Source organism: Oncorhynchus kisutch, linkage group LG8 (assembly GCF_002021735.2).
Source record: "Oncorhynchus kisutch isolate 150728-3 linkage group LG8, Okis_V2, whole genome shotgun sequence".
NCBI classification, from domain to species: Eukaryota; Metazoa; Chordata; class Actinopteri; order Salmoniformes; family Salmonidae; genus Oncorhynchus; species Oncorhynchus kisutch.
In genome coordinates this window covers 66930634-66939471 of record NC_034181.2, presented here as the reverse complement: position 1 = coordinate 66939471, position 8838 = coordinate 66930634, and the positions used below count along the sequence as shown (strand labels likewise).

The 8838-nt window shown below is 40.3% G+C and overlaps 1 protein-coding gene across 4 annotated transcripts in view; it reads left to right on the top strand.

Moving 5' to 3' along the window:
• rnf111 (ring finger protein 111) overlaps positions 1–8838 on the top strand; it is a 53727-nt gene continuing 44889 nt past the window's right edge. For 2 of the 4 annotated variants that reach the window (XM_031830930.1, XM_031830929.1), the window contains exon 1: positions 1–425. The gene's annotated coding sequence lies outside the window, so the exon portion shown is untranslated. The remainder of the gene's footprint in view (positions 426–8838) is intronic. The other 2 variants (XM_031830928.1, XM_031830927.1) reach the window with 1 other exon arrangement.

Below are 8838 nucleotides of genomic sequence, written 5' to 3'. Positions count from 1 at the left end.
AAGTCCAGCAACCGAACCTCGGTGCCATCGAGATTAAACGGACGAGTCGAGCTGGGTAAACAACAGTGGTCGCCTCGAAGAGGCAGGAATGGGGACTTCATCGAGGGCCCTGATGGCAAATGGAATGGAATTTCAGTTTTTTCGTAGAAAAAACTGTATGTATTGCGTACTGTGTTAATATGCCACATAAAGCCAGGAAAAATAATAAGTATTTTTCTCTCGGGTCTTCATCCAGGCGCTGATTTGTAACGACGTTGGTTTTGCCACGGGCCCACTTCGATTTTGTTCCTGTTGTCAGTTTCACAACCCGGTGACTGTAGTTCGGTCGCGATTTACTTGTGTCCCTTATTTAAGTTCATCCAGGGCATATGTCATTCAAAGGGAGTCACGAAATAACACAGAAGCCCACTTTCAAGAGAGTACAGGTAAGTGTTGAGTCAATCAATATACGTTAGCTAGCTAGATAACTGTCTTTGTTTTTCTCTCAACGTTAGCTGGCTAACACGATCAGACAGTAGCCAGCGTACTGTAGCTAGCTAACAAGCTATTGTTTGCTCTTCAAGATTCAGTAGTTAATGTTAGCTTGTTACGGTAGTAGCTAAAATGTCTTGTTGTGAGCCATTTGGGGTTGGCTAGCTAACGAGTTAGGTAGCTAGCTACATTGGTTATTAGCAAATAGGATCTTATCAGCGAGTTCATGAGAAACCCAACCTTTGAATGTGAAGATTTGCAGCCCTGCCATCTTGCTAACTAAGTAAACTAGTAAGCCAAGGCCATGTAGCTATAGCCATTTCTTTATTACATTTTACGATGAACTCGGACGTAACCCAAATAGCGAACGTTAGGTTAACCAAATAAGACCACTCCGTGTAGAACTGACTTAATTAAACGTTAGCTTACTAGTGCTGGCTAAAGTTGGGCAACATCAAAATATGTTGTATCTGTGACTGACAGGATGAGGAGGATGATGTCGAAATGTATATCACAATATTTACAAGTAATGAAACTGCGCTGTCAAATTAGCCTGGTAGCGTGTTATGTTTGTTGACTGACGTTAATATGGCTAGAGAAGAAAACAAAAGGCTGAAGACACTTGCAGCAGTGTATTTCATATTTGGTATGGCTTTGGTTGTAATATTTATGTGGCAGGTAACCTAGTGGTTTGAGCGTTGGACCAGTAACCGAAAGGTTGCAAGATCAAATCCCCGAGCTGACAAGGTACAAATCTGTTGTTCTGCCCCTGAACAAGGCAGTTAACCCACTGTTCCTAGGCTGTCATTGAAAATAAGAATTTGTTCTTAACTGACTTGACTAGTTAAATAAAGGTAAACATGAAATAAATATGCTTTTTAAAAATAAAGATTAAATAAATAGACAGGCTTGGACAATTAGTAGGGTTATGTACCTAAAGAGCCAGAGACCAAATGACGAAATATCTCTGACTGAGGCCTAGTACACGCCAGAAAACATTAGGCAAATACTGTCACAATGGTTTAAATGTCGTTGTTTTTTTGCATAAAGGAGAACATTGTCAACCGAATGACTCATTATTAGAAAACTTGATGTGTACACTTGGGACCAGTCAATCGTTAATTATCCTGCCCTACATTCTCTGCACTGTTCCAGTATAAGAAGCACCAATACTTCTTCCCCCATGACATGTTTTGGTTTATGTTCACGATGTTGATGCCATTCTTTTTGCGTTGATGCCACTCTTTATCTATGATAGAAGACACCTAATCTCATGGTCAAAATTTGGAGAAAAATAACGCATCACTGGATTGATTTAAAGCTGCAATATGTAACTTTTTGGGTGACCGAACAAATGAACATAGAAATGTAAGTTATAGATCTGCCATTCTCATTGAACGCAACACCAAAGCCGCGTTTCCATTGGCACTTTGAATTCAACCCAGGCTGGGCTGGCCTTGGTGGGATAGCTCAAATTACATTTCCACTCCCCCCAGAATGATAAATGATGTCATGTTGCAAGGTAGGCAATATGTGACTGCAGCTGGCTTCGCTGATGTTGCTAGCTAGCAAGATGTTGAAGTGCCAGTCAACCATGTATTTAGCTTGCTGACGTTCGCTAACTAAACGTTAGCGTTGTTATCATAACTAATCATTCCTACCTTGCTTGCCATGGTGTTGGCCATTAACTAGCTAGCAAACCAGGCGACCGGTTTGATATGATGTAGCTAGCTTAAATACGACATGTCCAGCTAAAATTCCTGCTAGCGTGTTTCAACTCTGATTTGGTAGCTAGCATTTGAGGGGTGATAGTTCTCATAAAAGTTTATTGTGTAGTGTACAAATGAATAAAGGATCCAGCTTTGGTGGTAATTTGTGTTATGTCTAGCTACTGCAGTACCGCTTGTTCATGTGCTAGCTAACAGCAACAAGCCCAGACAAGCCAGCTAAACGTATCCGCATCCAGCAGTGATCCACTTGGTGGTTGCATAGTAATGGCGTCACCAACCCGAATTCGAATCGAGCTGGCGCCAGTTGTGAAACTGGGCTGCGCTGGCCCGGGTTTCCCTCGACCGAAGTCGAATCTGGCCCAAATGTTAAGTGACGGTGGAAACGGTGCTTTGGAAGCGGTAGCTCTCTTCTGTGTTCTATTTCTATGCTTACGTAATTAAATGTAGTTATTGCGTCTTTTACTTTCGGTTTTGTACACCAGCTTCAAGCAGCTGAAAATACTATATTTTTGGTTATGGAAAATATATTTCACAGCGGTTTAGATGGTACAATGATTCTCTACACTATTCTTGCTTATTTTGTCACATAAGCTGAAATGAGGCAAACTGTTATAATTTTAGGAAATGGCAGAGCACTTTAAATGATATGAGCTAGAAATAAACTTAATTGTATCTACACACATTCCCTTGTTACTATGGCAGTTTCTAAAACCCACTGGATGCCATATTGCAGAGCAGTGACACAGTTATAGAATGATAATAGTGGGGACTATTTCAGCATTTCCCCCTCAGCACATCAGCATGATTATTTATTTATTTGTCAGTTTTAGTTTGACTTGATAAAAACAGTGATATGACTGTTCATCAGAAGTAATCACATCTGTTCTGCCCACAGAATTGTAGTAGTATTGAAATACGCCTACATCAATGGCACTATTCTCTCAAGCCTGTATTTGAGATGTCAAAACCTTGTAGGATATATAGTACCATTCACTAATAGGAAATTGATGCTTAATCACTCAAAGCTTGTCTAGGTGTTCATTCTTTGAATAATTTTTTATATGTTTATACAAATGGCCATTCTTGTCAGCACATTAGGGGATTTTCATCCCATTTGGAGTATGTAATGCTTTCAATGTTAGCAGTGCTGGTTGATTCATACGGCATTAGAAGAACCCCTGTGATTGGGATGAGGATGACATCTTAGCTTCTCAGGGAGGGCCAATCATAGCGGCAATGTATGAAGCACTGTGCCCGCTTACTCAAAGCTGTCCGCTTTTTGTTTCTTGGCTAACATGTTGGCAACCTTTTTTTGTAGAGACATGAATGTGTAACTTCCCGTTCTGCAGTTTATTGCACTGTTCTCTACTATTATTGACTGGTAGAAGTACTGCATAATGAGTTCCGATTCACCCCACAATTTGAGTCACACCTTGCACAGAACACATTGACAAACCTGCACTCAAAATAGAAAAAGCGAAATTAGGTAAAGGTTTGGGATAGGTTTAATAATTTGTGTCCTTGCGTAGGTGTTAGATTTGGTTTTTCAGCAGCCATTGCTGAAACTGTGTGCCGAGAAGCTCAAGATAGGTCTGCGTTGTGCTCCTCAAGGAATGAATTAAAGCAGTTTCCCATAAACGCCCTCTCCTCTGAAATGTCTCCACCTTGGTGCCAGGGGGGATTGATTGCCAAGGTGGCTGTCCTCTAAGGCTGCTGTGTGTCATGGCGCTGCTCGCTCTGTGGCACAGGGACTCATCAGTGGCTCACAGGGGGAGCCTCAGTGGATTATGGGTCGGGGCTTTGGTTCCCTGGCAGCAGTTATATTTTGGAACCTAGGGAGGGGGCATCTCAGGATGCCCCCCCCCTAGCCCCAGTTCCCAGAAGTCTCCACCTGCGGCATCCTCTTCCTTCTCTTTGCTCATGAGATGGAAACACAATCACGATACACAAGTGTTTTCATGAATACTGTATCAGGTATTTGTTCAGTGCTACTCTCAATGTTTGTTTTCTTTAGTAGGCTAGGCTACACATTGAGGGCTCTTGGCCAGATACCCTCTCCTGTTGTCTAGTTTGTGAGGTGGATATCATGCTTTAATGGTAGTCAACTCAGGGCTACACAAACCTTCGAGTTGTGGAGGATTCGTGAGGATTTGATGATCCCTAGTGGTTGACCCACTCAGGGTTTCGTTGCAGTTTGAAGACCAGCACCCACACAATCCTTATGTTTCCTGCATGCCTCAATCTACTTATGGGTCACTGGGGTTTAATATGCATATGGAGAATTCCAGCAGAAGGTCAACCTGAGAAAGTAATTTTGTGATTTTAAAGTGAAACCAACATGCCAATATTGTATACACTCCCCCCAAGGGGTTCTATAGATAAACACATCAAACTTTTAATTTATATTTTGTTTGTCCATTCTGTGAGACATTTAAAGTTGTGGTTTTGCATGCAAATGTAACATCCATAACTATGGAATTACTCTTGTCCAAATAATGGGTGGGGGAAGTGGCTTCCACCCCAGGCACTCACTGACTGACTGGGTTTTGCAGTAGGTTTGCATTCTAGTGTATGCTCATGAACACACCAAATTACACTGCACTACTTTCCAGGTGCACGTTTTCATATACTTTATGATCATTAAATAAGATAATAGTGCTGCATGCTCATGTGTAGTGTTGTGTAACATCAAGATCTCAGGGTCAGTGAATGGAATGCAACAGACCGGATAGTATTGCAGTATTTGCTGTAGCTACGGCGAAAACACTGTGACCTGACCACAGTTGCTGGGTGCTTTTCTTTTTCTTTGCCTGAGATGTGCTAACATAGGGCCCTATAAAATCTGTTATAATTTTTTGTCAATTCCTTTTCTCTCTCATTCTTTTCTCTTAGTTTTCCCAGGTTTCTGAAATGTTCCAGTTTTTGTCAGGTTTTCGCTCTCAACTAGAGGTCGACCGATTATGATTTTTCAGCGCCGATACCGATTATTGGAGGCCCAAAAAAGCCGATACCGATTTATTGGACGTATTTTATTTTTTCTTCTCCATTTTTTTTTTTTCTTCTTCTTCTTATTTTTGTAATAATGACATTTACAACAATACTGAATGAACACTTATTTTAACTTAATATAACACATTAATAAAAATCAATTTAGCCTCAAATAAATAATGAAACATGTTCAATTTGGTTTAAATAATGCAAAAACAAAGTGTTGGAAAAGTGCAATACGTGCCATGTAAAAAAGCTAACGTTTGAGTTCCTTGCTCAGAACATGAGAACATATGAAAGTTGGTGGTTCCTTTTAACATTCCAAGGTAAGTGGTTTTAGGTTATAGTTAATATAGTATTTATAGGACTATTTTTCTCTCTACCATTTGTATTTCATATACCTTTGACTATTGGATGTTCTTATAGGCACTATAGTATTGCCAGTGTAACAGTATAGCTTCCGTCCCTCTCCTCGCCCCTACCTGGGCTCGAACCAGGAACACATCGACAACAGCCACACTCGAAGCAGCGTTACCCATCGCTCCACAAAAGCCGCGGCCCTTGCAGAGCAAGGGGAACAACTACTCCAAGTCTCAGAGCGAGTGACGTTTGAAACGCTATTAGCGCACACCCAGCTAACTAGCTAGCCATTTCACATTTTTACACCAGCCATTAGGTTGGTAGGCTTGAAGTCATGAACAGTGCTGTGCTTGCGAAGAGCTGCTGGCAAAACGCACAAAAGTGCTCTTTGAATGAATGCTTACGAGCCTGCTGCTGCCTACCATCGCTCAGTCAGACTGCTCTATAAAATCATAGACTTAATTATAACACACATAATAACACACACAAATACAAGCCTTTGGTCATTAATATGGTCGAATCCGGAAACTATCATTTAAAAAAAAAAAAGTTTATTCTTTCAGTGAAATACTGAACCTTTCGGTATTTTATCTAACGGCTGGCATCCCTAAATCTAAATATTCCTGTTACATTGCACAACCTTCAATGTTCTGTCACAATTACGTACAATTCTGGTAAATTAGTTCGCCATGAGCCAGGCTGCCCAAACTGTTGTATATACCCTGACTCTGCGTGCAATGAACGCAAGAGAAATGACACAATTTCACCTTGTTAATATTGCCTGCTAACCTGGATTTCTTTTAGCTAAATATGCTGGTTTAAAAATATATACTTCTGTGTATTGATTTTAAGAAAGGCATTGGTGTTTATGGTTAGGTACAGTCGTCCAACGATTGTGCTTTTTTTGCAAATACGCTTTTGTTAAATCATCCCCCAGCGTTGCATTGATTATATGCAACGCAGGACACGCTAGATTAACTAGTAATATCATCAGCCATGTAGTTGTAACTAGTGATTATGATTGATTGTTTTTTATAAGTTTAATGCTAGCTAGCTTCTTACCTTGGCTTCTACTGCATTTGTGTAACAGGCAGGCTCCTCGTGGAGTACAATGAGAGGCAGGTGGTTTGAGTGTTGGACAAGTTAACTGTAAGGTTGCAAGATTGAATCCCCCGAGCTGACAATGTGAAAATCTGTTGTTCTGCCCCTGAACAAGGCAGTTAACCCACCGTTCCTAGGCCGTCATTGAAAATAAGAATGTGTTCTTAACTGACTTGCCTAATTAAATAAAGGTATATAAAAATAAAAAAAATCGGCACCCAAAAATACCGATTTCCGATTGTTATGAAAACTTCAAATCGGCCCTAATTAATTGGCCATTCCGATTAATCGGTCGACCTCTACTCTCAACCAGACGTTTTAATAGAAAAACAATATTTGATGTTTTAAGAACACAAAAATGCACACCAGGAGACAATTATGAGTCTGGGAAAATTGTAAGATATTTATATTTGGGAATGTAATTACCCTTTTAATTCAAGTGAGCACCTAGCAAGAGAAAGTGCTGTTTTTGTAGCAGACATGATAGTCGAGTTTTCTAACCAAATACTCATGATATCATTCTGCCAGGTAAGCATAGGCTACTTAGTAGTTAACATTAATTGAGAAAGTTTGGGAGAGCTTTTCCATCTATCGGACAGGTTTGAGTTAGCATCATCGCTAACAGCTATACAAAGTGGTAGGCGCTCGCACCTCACACAGACGGGCATTCTCATTGCCTCTTCAGAAAGTTGCAGGAAATACAAATGACTGATGCTTTCTGTTCTTGTCTTATGATAAACTTAGGGAAATGTATTGCTTTTCAATACATTTACTTGATTCCCTACTAAGTTCAATATGTTTTTGAATATTGTTGAATTCCGTTTTAATGTCAGGATTCGGTGACTCTGCCATCATTCTCCACATTGCGGATTTTATAGGGCCAATCTAACAGTAAATACATGTTTTTGATGCTTAGACAGAACAGAACCTTCACTTACTATAATGTGTGCTTGTGTCTTGTGGGTGCATTGTTATAGCCTATGCTACTATCTTATCGTTTGAGGCTTAGTCTTATTACATGAGGATTTTGAACATTCAAAGTGACTGGGAAATGTCCATGGCAGCCATTGTTGTCACCTCAGCTTGCTACATAACTTCTGAGTGATAGGAAGCAGGAGCACCACTACCAATCAGCCTCCACTACTGAGCAAACACCTATTGTTACAATGACAACTAGCATAGCCATGTCAGCAAAATAATTTTGACTGAACTCCCACACATCCGATTTGGTCACTTGTAACTTGCTGTTTGGACAGTCAGTATTCCAAAGCAGTTTTCAAAAACAAAACTGATTTGAGATTTTAAAGCCTGTAGTGTGAACAAGGCTTTATACCATAGAGTTCATTGTTTTCATACTGAGCCTTGTGTCAATACACAGGATATTGCAGGCTGGAGATTGGCAATTAGTATGTCTTTTACACATTACTGTTTAATCAGTACGGCTTCATTAGACCAACCATTATAAGGCTTCTAAAGGATAGTTTACAATGTCCAGTTCACTTGTGTCGTTAAATAAAACATCTCATAAAGTGGGATTTTATTCTGAATCTTAATTTGAGGTGTTTTACTGGTGGATCAAGTATAGGAAAACACCACCCTGCCAGCTGTGTGTGCACGTTATACCACTCCACCACACCAAGAAGTAGGCCAATGAATGGAGCTAACATGCCTTTTTAAACAGATGGCTGCTTTCATAATTCAAAGGAAAGGACTTGAGGTGACTGCACTGAAGCAGAAGACATTTTACTCTGTCCTCCCCTTGGTGAAAGGCTTCTTTTTTAAAATAGAAACTGTGTGATTAGACTAAACAATTTTAGGAAAGGAGGAAGCGTGATAAATGAAGAGGGATGGAGAGGGGAAGTGTGATAAATGAAGAGGGATGGAGAGGGGAAGTGTGATAAATGAAGAGGGATGGAGAGGGGAAGTGTGATAAATGAAGAGGGATGGAGAGGGGAAGTGTGATAAATGAAGAGGGATGGATGGAAAGGAGGAAAGTGGTGAGATTAGGCCTATATGAAGGCCTAGAAGCTTTTATTTCAGTAAGAGTTTCTGCTAGGCTAGTGTTTTGATGCCAGCATGCTTGTTTTTATTTACAAGATCTATATCAAAGGGATGCATGCTTAGCATTGGTTGCTTGTAGCCTGGTACCTTCTGAAGATATCGATAAGCGAGTTCTCCAGTCCATTCT